Source organism: Dermacentor variabilis, chromosome 9 (genome assembly GCF_050947875.1).
Source record: "Dermacentor variabilis isolate Ectoservices chromosome 9, ASM5094787v1, whole genome shotgun sequence".
NCBI classification, from domain to species: Eukaryota; Metazoa; Arthropoda; class Arachnida; order Ixodida; family Ixodidae; genus Dermacentor; species Dermacentor variabilis.
The window spans coordinates 7,315,099-7,330,372 of NC_134576.1; positions in this window are offsets into that span (position 1 = coordinate 7,315,099).

A 15,274-nucleotide genomic window follows, 5' to 3' on the forward strand; every position below is an offset into this window, starting at 1 on the left:
TATGGGAATTATATTGACGAAAAAATAACTTGCCGCAGGTGGGAACCGAACCCACAACCTTCGCATTTCGCGTGCGATGCTCTACAAATTGAGCTACCGCGGCGCTTTATCCACATCAACTTTCTTGGGTATTTATGTGTACTAGTAAACCCTGGGAGTGTTAGCCAGCGCCACCACTCACTGACCTTGGCGCCAGACGTGGAATGTCCTCGTTGCCGCAGGCGTCACGAGAACGTGATCTTTTTGGGTGAAGGCAACTGGTCAATACACCCACATATGCTACCTGAAGGCATCAATGTTGCCGGATTCGAGACCCTCGTCATCTAATAAACGAGAAGAACGGGGGTAACCGAGGGGCCCTATATTTATTAGTCGTATCATCAGAAGCCAACAAGCACTGACACCAAGGACAACATAGGGGAAATTAGTTGTGCTTAATAAATGGAATGAAGAAACGATAAATTATTAGAAATTAAAGTGGATGAAAAAACAACTTGCCGCAGGTGGGAACCGAACCCACAACCTTCCCATTTCGTGTGCTATGCTCTAACAATTGAGCAACCGCGGCGCTGTTTCCCCATCAACTTTCTTGGGTATTTATGTGTACTAGTAAAATCCTGGTAGTGTTAGCCAGCGCCACCACTCACTGACCTTGGTGGCGGACCTGGAACGTCCTCGTTGCCGCAGGCGTCATGAGAACGTGATCTTTTTTGGGTGAAGGCAACTGGTCAATAAACCCACATATGCTACCTGAGGGCATCAATGTTGCCGGATTCGAGACCCTTGTTATGTAATAAACGACAAGAAAGGGGGTTAACGGAGGGGCCCGATATTTATTAGTCATCTCATGAGAAGCCAACAAGCAATGACACCAAGGGCAACATAAGGGAAATTAGTTGTGCTTAATAAATGGAATGAAGAAACGATAAATAATAGAAATTAAAGTGGATGAAAAAAACAACTTGCCGCTGGTGGGAACCGAACCCACAACCTTCGCATTTCGCGCGCGATGCTCTACCAATTGAGCTTCCGCGGCTCTGTTTCCCCATCAACTTTCTTGGGTATTTATGTGTACTAGTAAACCCTGGGAATGTTAGCCAGCGCCACCACTCACAGACCTTGGCGGCGGACGTGGAACGTCCTCGTTGACGCAGGTGTCATGAGAACGTGATCTTTTTGGATGAAGGCAACTGGTTAATAAACCCACATATGCTACCTGAAGGCATCAATGTTGCCGGATTCGAGACCCTTGTTATGTAATAAACGACAAGAAAGGGGGTTAACCGAGGGGCCCAATATTTATTAGTAATATCATGAGAAGCCAACAAGCAATGACACCAAGGACAACATAAGGGAAATTAGTTGTGCTTAATAAATGGAATGAAAAAACGATAACTAAATACAAATTAAAGTGGATGAAAAAACAACTTGCCGCAGGTGGGAACCGAACCCACAACCTTCCCATTTCGCGTGCTGTCCTCTAACAATTGAGCTACCGCGGCGCTGTTTCCCCACAACTTTCTTGAGTATTTATGTGTACTAGTAAAATCCTGGTAGTGTCAGCCAGCGCCACCAGTCACTGACCATGGTGGCGGACGTGGAACGTCCTCGTTGCCGCAGGCGTCACGAGAACGTGATCTTTTTGGGTGAAGGCAACTGGTCAATAAACCTACATATCCTACCTGAAGGCATCAATGTTGCCGGATTCGAGACCCTCGCTATGTAATAAACGAGAAGAAAGGGGGTTAACCGAGGGGCCCGATATTTATTAGTCATATCATGAGAAGCCAACAAGCACTGACACCAAGGACAACATAGGGGAAATTAGTAGTGCTTAATAAATGGAATGAAGAAACGATAAATTATTAGAAATTAAAGTGGATGAAAAAACAACTTGACGCAGGTGGGAACCGAACCCACAACCTTCCCATTTCGCGTGCTATGCTCTAACAATCGAGCTACAGCGGCGCTGTTTCCCCCATCAACTTTCTTGGGTATTTATGTGTACTAGTAAACCCTGGAAGTGTTAGCCAGCGCCACCACTGACACATCTTGGCGGCGGACGTGGAACGTCCTCGTTGACGCAGGTGTCACGAGAAAGTAATCTCTTTGGGTGAAGGCAACTGGTAAATAAACCCACGTATGCTACCTGCAGGCATCAATGTTGCCGGATTCGAGACCGTCGCTATGTAATAAAGGAGAAGAAAGGGGGTTAACCGAGGGGCCTGATATTTATTAGTCATTTAATGAGAAGCCAACAAGCACTGACACCAAGGACAAAATAGGGGAAATTAGTAGTGCTTAATAAATGGAATGAAGAAACGATAACTAAATAGAAATTAAAGTGGATGAAAAAACAACTTGCCGCAGGTGGGAACCGAACCCACAACCTTCCCATTTCGCGTGCTATGCTCTAACAATTGAGCAACCGCGGCGCTGTTTCTCCATCAACTTTCTTGGGTATTTATGTGTACTAGTAAAATCCTGGTAGTGTTAGCCAGCGCCATCACTCACTGACCTTGGTGGCGGACCTCGAATGTCCTCGTTGCCGCAGGCGTCATGAGAACGTGATCTTTTTGGGTGAAGGCAACTGGTCAATAAACCCACATATGCGACCTGAGGGCATCAATGTTGCCGGATTCGAGACCCTTGTTATGTAATAAACGACAAAAAAGGGGGTTAACTGAGGGGCCCGATATTTATTAGTCATATCATGAGAAGCCAACAAGCAATGACACCAAGGACAACATAAGGGAAATTAGTTGTGCTTAATAAATGGAATGAAGAAACGATAAAGAATAGAAATTAAAGTGGATGAAAAAACACCTTGCCGCAGGTGGGAACCGAACCCACAACCTTCGCATTTCGCGTGCGATGCTCTACCAATTGAGCTTCCGCGGCTCTGTTACCCCATCAACTTTCTTGGGTATTTTTGTGTACTAGTAAACCTTGGGAGTGTTAGCCAGCGCCACCACTCACAGACCTTGGCGGCCGACGTGGAACGTCCTCGTTGACGCAGGTGTCAGGAGAAAGTAATCTCTTTGGGTGAAGGCAACTGGTCAATAAACCCACGTATGCTACCTGAAGGCATCAATGTTGCCGGATTCGAGACCCTCGTTATGTAATAAACGAGAAGAAAGGGGATAACCGAGGGACCCGATATTTATTAGTCATATCATGAGAAGCCAACAAGCACTGACACCAAGGACAACATAGCGGAAATTAGTTGGGCTTAATAAATGGAATGAAGAAATGATAAATTATTATAAAGTGGACGAAAAAACAACTTGCCGCAGGTGGGAACCGAACCCACAACCTTCGCATTTCGCGTGCGATGCTCTACCAATTGAGCTTCCTCGACGCTGTTTCCCCATCAACTTTCTTGGGTATATATCTGTACTGGTAAACCCTGAGAGTGTTAGCCAGTGCCACCATTCACAGACCTTGGCGGCGGACGTGGAACGTCGTCTTTGACGCAGGCGTCACGAGAACGTGATCTTTTGGTGTGAAGGCAACTGGTAAATAAACCCACATATGCTACCTGCAGGCATCAATGTTGCGGATTCGAGACCGTCGCTATGTAATAAACGAGAAGAAAGGGGGTTAACCGAGGGGCCCGATATTTATTAGTCATATCATGAGAAGACAACGAGCACTGACACCAAGGACATCATAGGGGAAATTAGTTGTGCTTAATAAATGGAATGAAGAAACGATAAATAAATAGAAATTAAAGTGGATTAAAAAACAACTTGCCGCAGGTGGGAACCGAACCCACAGCCTTCCCATTTCGCGTGCTATGCTCTAACAATTGAGTTACCGTGGCGCTGCTTCCCCATCAACTTTCTTGGGTATATATGTGTACTAGTAAAACCCTGGGAGTGTTAGCCAGCGCCACCACTCACAGACCTTGGCGGCGGACGTGGAACGTCCTCGTTGCCGCAGGCGTCACGAGAACGTGATCTTTTTGGGTGAAGGCAACTGGTCAATACACCCACATATGCTACCTGAAGGCATCAATGTTGCCGGATTCGAGACCCTTGTTATGTAATAAACGACAAGAAAGGGGGTTAACCGAGGGGCCTGATATTTATTAGTCATATCATGAGAAGCCAACAAGCAATGACACCAAGGACAACATAAGGGAAATTAGTTGTGCTTAATAAATGGAATGAAGAAACGATAAATAATAGAAATTAAAGTGGATGAAAAAACAACTTCCTGCAGGGGGGAATCGATCCCACAACCTTCGCATTTCGCGTGCGATGCTCTACCAATTGAGCTACCGCGGCGCTGTTTCCCCATCAACTTTCTTGGGTATATATGTGTACTAGTAAAACCCTGGGAGTGTTAGCCAGCGCCACCACTCACAGACCTTGGCGGCGGACATGGAACGTCCTCGTTGCCGCAGGCGTCACGAGAACGTGATCTTTTTGGGTGAAGGCAACTGGTCAATACACCCACATATGCTACCTGAAGGCATCAATGTTGCCGGATTCGAGACCCTCGTTATGTAATAAACGAGAAGAAAGGGGGTAATCGAGGGGCTCGATATTAGTCATATCATTAGGAGCCAACAAGCACTGACACCAAGGACAACATAGGGGAAATTAGTTGAGCCTAATAAATGGAATGAAGAAATGATAAATTTATGGAAATTAAAGTTGACGAAAAAACAGCTTGCCGAAGGGGGGAATCGAACCCACAACCTTCGCATTTAGCGTGCGATGCTCTACATATTGAGCTACCGCGGCGCTGTTTCCCAGTCAACTTTCTTGGGTATTTATGTGTACTAGTAAAATCCTGGTAGTGTTAGCCAGCGCCACCACTCACTGACCTTGGTGGCGGACCTGGAACGTCCTCGTTGGCCCAGGCGTCACGAGAACGTGATCTTTTTGGGTGAAGGCAACTGGTCAATAAACCCACATATGCTACCTGAAGGCATCAATGTTGCCGGATTCGAGACCCTTGTTATGTAATAAACGACAAGAAAGGGGGTTAACTGAGGGGCCCGATATTTATTAGTCATATCATGAGAAGCCAACAAGCACTGACACCAAGGACAAGATAGGGGAAATTAGTTGTGCTTAATAAATGGAATGAAGAAACGATAAATAAATAGAAATTAAAGTGGATGAAAAAACAACTTGCCGCAGGTGGGAACCGAACCCACAGCCTTCCCATTTCGCGTGCTATGCTCTAACAATTGAGCTACCGTGGCGCTGTTTCCACCACAAATTTCTTGAGTATTTATGTGTACTAGAAAAATCGTGGTAGTGTCAGCCAGCGCCACCACTCACAGACCATGGCGGCGGACATGGAACGTCCTCGTTGCCGCAGGCGTCACGAGAACGTGATCTTTTTGGGTGAAGGCAACTGGTCAATAAACCCACATATGCTGCCTGAAGGCATCAATGTTGCCGGATTCGAGACCATTGTTTATGTAATAAACGACAAGAAAGAGGGTTAACCGAGGGGCCTGATATTTATTAGTCATATTATGAGAAGCCAACAAGCAACGACACCAAGGACAACATAAGGGAAATTAGTTGTGCTTAATAAATGGAATGAAGAAACGATAAATAATAGAAATTAAAGTGGATGAAAAAACAACTTGCCGCAGGGGGGATCGATCCCACAACCTTCGCATTTCGCGAGCGATGCTCTACCAATTGAGCTACCGCGGCGCTGTTTCCCCATCAACTTTCTTGGGTATATATGTGGACTAGTAAAACCCTGGGAGTGTTAGCCAGCGCCACCACTCACAGACCTTGGCGGCGGACGTGGAACGTCCTCGTTGCCGCAGGCGTCACGAGAACGTGATCTTTGTGGGTGAAGGCAACTGGTCAATACACCCACATATGCTACCTGAAGGCATCAATGTTGCCGGATTCGAGACCCTCGTTATGTAATAAATAAGAATAAAGGGGGTAACCGAGGGGCCCTATATTTATTAGTCGTATCATCAGAAGCCAACAAGCACTGACATTAAGGACAACATAGGAGAAATTAGTTGGGCTTAATAAATGGAATGAAGAAACGATAAATTAATGGAAATTAAACTGGATGAAAGAACAACTTGCCGCAGGGGGGAATCGAACCCACAACCTTCGCATTTCGCGTGCGATGCTCTAGCAATCGAGCTACAGCGGCGCTGTTTCCCCATCAACTTTCTTGGGTATATATGTGCACTAGTAAATCCCTGGGAGTGTTAGCGAGCGCCATCACTCACAGACCTTGGCGACGGACATGGAACGTCCTCGTTGCCGCAGGCGTCACGAGAACGTGATCTTTTTGGGTGAAGGCAACTGGTCAATACACCCACATATGCTACCTGAAGGCATCAATGTTGCCGGATTCGAGACCCTCTTTATGTAATAAACGAGAAGAAAGGGGGTAATCGAGGGGCTCGATATCAATTAGTCATATCATTAGGAGCCAACAAGCACTGACACCAAGGACAACATAGGGGAAATTAGTTGAGCTTAATAAATGGAATGAAGAAATGATAAATTTATGGAAATTAAAGTTGACGAAAAAACAACTTGCCGCAGGGGGAAATCGAACCCACAACCTTCGCATTTCGCGTGTTGCTCTACAAATTGAGCAACCGCGGCGCTGTTTCCCCATCAACTTTCTTGGGTATATATGTGTACTAGTAAAACCCTGGGAGTGTTAGCCAGCGCCACCAGTCACACACCTTGGCGGCGGACGTGGAACGTCCTCGTTGACGCAGGCGTCACGAGAAAGTAATCTCTTTGGGTGAAGGCAAGTGGTCAATAAATCCACATATGCTACCTGAAGGCATCAATGTTGCCGGATTCGAGACCCTCGTTATTTAATAAACGTGAAGAAAGGAGGTAAACTGAGGGGCCCGATACTTAGTAGTCATATCATAAGAAGCCAGCAAGCACTGACATTAGGACAACATAGGAGAAATTAGTTGTGCCTAATAAATGGAATGAAGAAACGATAAATTATTGGAAATTAAAGTGGACGAAAAAACAACTTGCCGAAGGGGTGAATCGAACCCACAACCTTCGCATTTAGCGTGCGATGCTCTACATATTGAGCTACCGCGGCGCTGTTTCCCAGTCAACTTTGTTGGGTATTTATGTGTACTAGTAAAATCCTGGTAGTGTTAGCCAGCGCCACCACTCACTGACCTTGGTGGCGCACCTGGAACGTCCTCGTTGGCCCAGGCGTCACGAGAACGTGATCTTTTTGGGTGAAGGCAACTGGTCAATAAACCCACATATGCTACCTGAAGGCATCAATGTTGCCGGATTCGAGACACTTGTTATGTAATAAACGAGAAGAAAGGGGGTAACCGAGGGGCCCTATATTTATTAGTCCTATCATCAGAAGCCAACAAGCACTGACACCTAGGACAACATAGGGGAAATTAGTAGTGCTTAATAAATGGAATGAAGAAACGATAACTAAATAGAAATTAAAGTGGATGAAAAAACAACTTGCCGCAGGTGGGAACCGAACCCACAACCTTCCCATTTCGTGTGCTATGCTCTAACAATTGAGCTACCGCGGCGCTGTTTCCCCACAACTTTCTTGAGTATTTATGTGTACTAGTAAAATCCTGGCAGTGTCAGCCAGCGCCACCACTCACTGACCATGGTGGCGGACGTGGAACGTACTCTTTGCCGCAGGCGTCACGAGAACGTGATCTTTTTGGGTGAAGGCAACTGGTCAATAAACCCACATATCCTACCTGAAGGCATCAATGTTGCCGGATTCGAGACCCTCGCTATGTAATAAACGAGAAGAAAGGGGTTTAACCGAGCGGCCCGATATCTATTAGTCATATCATGAGAAGCCAAGCACTGACACCAAGGACAACATAGGGGAAATTAGTTGTGCTTAATAAATGGAATGAAGAAACGATAAATTATTAGAAATTAAAGTGGATGAAAAAACAACTTGCCGCAGGTGGGAACCGAACCCACAACCTTCCCATTTCGCGTGCTATGCTCTACCAATTGAGCTTCCGCGGCTCTGTTACCCCATCAACTTTCTTGGGTATTTATGTGTACTAGTAAACCTTGGGAGTGTTAGCCAGCGCCACCACTCACAGACCTTGGCGGCGGACGTGGAACGTCCTCGTTGACGCAGGTGTCAGGAGAAAGTAATCTCTTTGGGTGAAGGCAACTGGTCAATAAACCCACGTATGCTACCTGAAGGCATCAATGCTGCCGGATTCGAGACCCTTGTTATGAAATAAACGACAAGAAAGGGGATAACCGAGGGACCCGATATTTATTAGTCGTATCATGAGAAGCCAACAAGCACTGACACCAAGGACAACATAGCGGAAATTAGTTGGGCTTAATAAATGGAATGAAGAAATGATAAATTATTATAAAGTGGACAAAAAAACAACTTGCCGCAGGTGGGAACCGAACCCACAACCTTCGCATTTCGCGTGCGATGCTCTACCAATTGAGCTTCCTCGACGCTGTTTCCCCATCAACTTTCTTGGGTATATATCTGTAGTAGTAAACCCTGAGAGTGTTAGCCAGTGCCACCATTCACAGACCTTGGCGGCGGACGTGGAACGTCCTCTTTGACGCAGGCGTCACGAGAACGTGATCTTTTGGTGTGAAGGCAACTGGTAAATAAACCCACTTATGCTACCTGCAGGCGTCAATGTTGCGGATTCGAGACCGTCGCTATGTAATAAACGAGAAGACAGGGGGTTAACCGAGGGGCCCGATATTTATTAGTCATATTATGAGAAGCCAACAAGCACTGACACCAAGGACATCATAGGGGAAATTAGTTGTGCTTAATAAATGGAATGAAGAAACGATAAATAAATAGAAATTAAAGTGGATGAAAAAACAACTTGCCGCAGGTGGGAACCGTACCCACAGCCTTCCCATTTCGCGTGCTATGCTCTAACAATTGAGCTACCGTGGCGCTGTTTCCACCACAAATTTCTTGAGTATTTATGTGTACTAGAATAATCGTGGTAGTGTCAGCCAGCGCCACCACTCACTGACCTTGGTGGCCGACGTGGAACGTCCTCGTTGCCGCCGGCGTCACGAGAACGTGATCTTTTTGGGTGAAGGCAACTGGTCAATACACCCACATATGCTACCTGAAGGCATCAGTGTTGCCGGATTCGAGACCCTTGTTATGAAATAAACGACAAGAAAGGGGGTTAACCGAGGGGCCTGATATTTATTAGTCATAACATGAGAAGCCAACAAGCAATGACACCAAGGACAACATAAGGGAAATTAGTTGTGCTTAAAAAATGAAATGAAGAAACGATAAATAATAGAAATTAAAGTGGATGAAAAAACAACTTCCTGCAGGGGGGAATCGATCCCACAACCTGCGCATTTCGCGTGCGATGCTCTACCAATTGATCTACCGCGGCGCTGTTTCCCCATCAACTTTCTTGGGTATGTATGTGTACTAGTAAAACCCTGGGAGTGTTAGCCAGCGCCACCACTCACAGACCTTGGCGGCGGACGTGGAACGTCCTCGTTGCCGCAGGCGTCACGAGAACGTGATCTTTGTGGGTGAAGGCAACTGGTCAATACACCCACATATGCTACCTGAAGGCATCAATGTTGCCGGATTCGAGACCCTCGTTATGTAATAAACAAGAATAAAGGGGGTAACCGAGGGGCCCTATATTTATTAGTAGTATCATCAGAAGCCAACAAGCACTGACAGCAAGGACAACATAGTTGAAATAATTGTGCTTAATAAATGGAATGAAGAAACGATAAATTAATGGAAAATAAACTGGATGAAAGAACAACTTGCCGCAGGGGGGAATCGAACCCACAACCTTCGCATTTCGCGTGCGATGCTCTAGCAATCGAGCTACAGCGGCGCTGTTTCCCCATCAACTTTCTTGGGTATATATGTGCACTAGTAAATCCCTGGGAGTGTTAGCCAGCGCCATCACTCACAGACCTTGGCGGCGGACATGGAACGTCCTCGTTGCCGCAGGCGTCACGAGAACGTGATCTTTTTGGGTGAAGGCAACTGGTCAATACACCCACATATGCTACCTGAAGGCATCAATGTTGCCGGATTCGAGACCCTCGTTATGTAATAAACGAGAAGAAAGGGGGTAATCGAGGGGCTCGATATTAATTAGTCATATCATTAGGAGCCAACAAGCACTGACACCAAGGACAACATAGGGCAAATTAGTTGAGCTTAATAAATGGAAAGAAGAAATGATAAATTTATGGAAATTAAAGTTGACGAAAAAACAACTTGCCGCAGGGGGAAATCGAACCCACAACCTTCGCATTTCGCGTGTTGCTCTACAAATTGAGCTACCGCGGCGCTGTTTCCCCATCAACTTTCTTGGGTATATATGTGTACTAGTAAAACCCTGGGAGTGTTAGCCAGCGCCACCAGTCACACACCTTGGCGGCGGACGTGGAACGTCCTCGTTGACGCAGGCGTCACGAGAAAGTATTCTCTTTGGATGAAGGCAAGTGGTCAATAAACCCACATATGCTGCCTGAAGGCATCAATGTTGCCGGATTCGAGACCCTCGTTATTTAATAAACGTGAAGAAAGGAGGTAAACTGAGGGGCCCGACACTTAGTAGTCATATCATGAGAAGCCAACAAGCACTGACATTAGGACAACATAGGAGAAATTAGTTGTGCCTAATAAATGGAATGAAGAAACGATAAATTATTGGAAATTAAAGTGGACGAAAAAACAGCTTGCCGAAGGGGGGAATCGAACCCACAACCTTCGCATTTAGCGTGCGATGCTCTACATATTGAGCTACCGCGGCGCTGTTTCCCAGTCAACTTTCTTGGGTATTTATGTGTACTACTAAAATCCTGGTAGTGTTAGCCAGCGCCACCACTCACTGACCTTGGTGGCGGACCTGGAACGTCCTCGTTGGCCCAGGCGTCACGAGAACGTGATCTTTTTGGTTGAAGGCAACTGGTCAATAAACCCACATATGCTACCTGAAGGCATCAATGTTACCGGATTCGAGACCCTTGTTATGTAATAAACGACAAGAAAGGGGGTTAACCGAGGGGCCTGATATTTATTAGTCATATCATGAGAAGCCAACAAGCAATGACACCAAGGACAACATAAGGGAAATTAGTTGTGCTTAATAAATGGAATGAAGAAACGATAAATAATAGACATTAAAGTGGATGAAAAAATAACTTGCCGCAGGGGGGAACCGAACCCACAACCTTTGCATTTCGCGTGCGATGCTCTACATATTGAGCTACCGCAGCGCTGTTTCCCCACAACTTTCTTGAGTATTTATGTGTACTAGTAAAATCCTGGTAGTGTCAGCCAGCGCCACCACTCACTGACCATGGTGGCGGACGTGGAACGTCCTCGTTGCCGCAGGCGTCACGAGAACGTGATCTTTTTGGGTGAAGGCAACTGGTCAGTTAACCCACGCATGCTACCTGAAGGCATCAATATTGCCGGATTCGAGACCCTCGTTATGTAATAAACGAGAAGAAAGGGGGTAACCGAGGTACCCGATATTTATTAGTCATATCATGAGAAGCCAACAAGCACTCACACCAAGGACAACATAGCGGAAATTAGTTGGGCTTAATAAATGGAATGAAGAAATGATAAATTATAATAAAGTGGACGAAAAAACAACTTGCCGCAGGTGGGAACCGAACCCACAACCTTCGCATTTCGCGTGCGATGCTCTACCAATTGAGCTTCCGCGGCTCTGTTTCCCCATCAACTTTCTTGGGTATTTATGTGTACTAGTAAACCCTGGGAGTGTTAGCCAGCGCCACCACTCACAGACCTTGGCGGCGGACGTGGAACGTCCTCGTTGACGCAGGTGTCACGAGAACGTAATCTCTTTGGGTGAAGGCAACTGGTCAATTAACCCACATATGCTACCTGAGGGCATCAATGTTGCCGGATTCGAGCCCTAGTTATGTAATAAACGACAAGAAACGGGGTTAACCGAGGGGCCCGATATTTATTAGTCATATCATGAGAAGCCAACAAGCAATGACACCAAGGACAACATAAGGGAAATTAGTTGTGCTTAATAAATGGAATGAAGAAACGATAAATAATAGAAATTAAAGTGGATGAAAAAACAACTTGCCGCAGGTGGGAACCGAACCCACAACCTTCGCATTTCGCGCGCGATGCTCTACCAATTGAGCTTCCTCGACGCTGTTTCCCCATCAACTTTCTTGGGTATATATGTGTACTAGTAAACCCTGAGATTGTTAGCCAGCGCCACCATTCACAGACCTTGGCGGCGGACGTGGAACGTCCTCGTTGCCGCAGGCGTCACGAGAACTTGATCTTTTTGGGTGAAGGCAACTGGTCAATACACCCACATATGCTACCTGAAGGCATCAATGTTGCCGGATTCGAGACCCTCGTTATGTAATAAACGAGAAGAAAGAGGGAAACCGAGGGGCCCTATATTTATTAGTCGTATCATCAGAAGCCAACAAGCACTGACATTAAGGACAACATAGGAGAAATTAGTTGGGCTTAATAAATGGAATGAAGAAACGATAAATTAATGGGAATTAAACTGGATGAAAGAACAACTTGCCGCAGGGGGGAATCGAACCCACAACCTTCGCATTTCGCGTGCGATGCTCTCGCAATCGAGCTACAGCGGCGCTGTTTCCCCATCAACTTTCTTGGGTATATATGTGCAATAGTAAATCCCTGGGAGTGTTAGCGAGCGCCACCACTCACAGACCTTGACGGCGGACATGGAACGTCCTCGTTGCCGCAGGCGTCACGAGAACGTGATCTTTTTGGGTGAAGGCAACTGGTCAATAAACCCACATAAGCTACCTGAAGGCATCAATGTTGCCGGATTCGAGACCCTTGTTATGTAATAAATGACAAGAAAGGGGGTTAACCGAGGGGCCTGATATTTATTAGTCATATCTTGAGAAGCCAACAAGCAATGACACCAAGGACAACATAAGGGAAATTAGTTGTGCTTAATAAATGGAATGAAGAAACGATAAATAATAGAAATTAAAGTGGATGAAAAAACAACTTGCCTCAGGGGGGAATCGATCCCACTACCTTCGCATTTCGCGTGCGATGCTCTACCAATTGAGCTACCGCGGCGCTGTTTCCCCATCAACTTTCTTGGGTATATATGTGTACTAGTAAAACCCTGGGAGTGTTAGCCAGCGCCACCACTCACAGACCTTGGCGGCGGACGTGTAACGTCCTCGTTGCCGCAGGCGTCACGAGAACGTGATCTTTGTGGGTGAAGGCAACTGGTCAATACACCCACATATGCTACCTGAAGGCATCAATGGTTTCCGGATTCGAGACCGTCGTTACGTAATAAACAAGAATAAAGGGGGTAACCGAGGGGCCTTATATTTATTAGTCGTATCATCAGAAGCCAACATGCACTGACAGCAAGGACAACATAGGTGAAATAATTGTGCTTAATAAATGGAATGAAGAAACGATAAATTAATGGAAAATAAACTGGATGAAAGAACAACTTGCCGCAGGGGGGAATCGAACCCACACCCTTCGCATTTCGCGTGCGATGCTCTAGCAATCGAGCTACAGCGGCGCTGTTTCCCCATCAACTTTCTTGGGTATATATGTGCACTAGTAAATCCCTGGGAGTGTTAGCCAGCGCCATCACTCACAGACCTTGGCGGCGGACATGGAACGTCCTCGTTGCCGCAGGCGTCACGAGAACGTGATCTTTTTGGGTGAAGGCAACTGGTCAATACACCCACATATGCTACCTGAAGGCATCAATGTTGCCGGATTCGAGACCCTCGTTATTTAATAAACGTGAAGAAAGGAGGTAAACTGAGGGGCCCGATACTTAGTAGTCATATCATGAGAAGCCAAGCACTGACATTAGGACAACATAGGAGAAATTAGTTGTGCCTAATAAATGGAATGAAGAAACGATAAATTATTGGAAATTAAAGTGGACGAAAAAACAGCTTGCCGAAGGGGGGAATCGAACCCACAACCTTCGCATTTAGCGTGCGATGCTCTACATATTGAGCTACCGCGGCGCTGTTTCCCAGTCAACTTTCTTGGGTATTTATGTGTACTACTAAAATCCTGGTAGTGTTAGCCAGCGCCACCACTCACTGACCTTGGTGGCGGACCTGGAACGTCCTCGTTGGCCCAGGCGTCACGAGAACGTGATCTTTTTGGTTGAAGGCAACTGGTCAATAAACCCACATATGCTACCTGAAGGCATCAATGTTACCGGATTCGAGACCCTTGTTATGTAATAAACGACAAGAAAGGGGGTTAACCGAGGGGCCTGATATTTATTAGTCATATCATGAGAAGCCAACAAGCAATGACACCAAGGACAACATAAGGGAAATTAGTTGTGCTTAATAAATGGAATGAAGAAACGATAAATAATAGACATTAAAGTGGATGAAAAAATAACTTGCCGCAGGGGGGAACCGAACCCACAACCTTTGCATTTCGCGTGCGATGCTCTACATATTGAGCTACCGCAGCGCTGTTTCCCCACAACTTTCTTGAGTATTTATGTGTACTAGTAAAATCCTGGTAGTGTCAGCCAGCGCCACCACTCACTGACCATGGTGGCGGACGTGGAACGTCCTCGTTGCCGCAGGCGTCACGAGAACGTGATCTTTTTGGGTGAAGGCAACTGGTCAGTTAACCCACGCATGCTACCTGAAGGCATCAATATTGCCGGATTCGAGACCCTCGTTATGTAATAAACGAGAAGAAAGGGGGTAACCGAGGTACCCGATATTTATTAGTCATATCATGAGAAGCCAACAAGCACTCACACCAAGGACAACATAGCGGAAATTAGTTGGGCTTAATAAATGGAATGAAGAAATGATAAATTATTATAAAGTGGACGAAAAAACAACTTGCCGCAGGTGGGAACCGAACCCACAACCTTCGCATTTCGCGTGCGATGCTCTACCAATTGAGCTTCCGCGGCTCTGTTTCCCCATCAACTTTCTTGGGTATTTATGTGTACTAGTAAACCCTGGGAGTGTTAGCCAGCGCCACCACTCACAGACCTTGGCGGCGGACGTGGAACGTCCTCGTTGACGCAGGTGTCACGAGAACGTAATCTCTTTGGGTGAAGGCAACTGGTCAATTAACCCACATATGCTACCTGAGGGCATCAATGTTGCCGGATTCGAGCCCTAGTTATGTAATAAACGACAAGAAACGGGGTTAACCGAGGGGCCCGATATTTATTAGTCATATCATGAGAAGCCAACAAGCAATGACA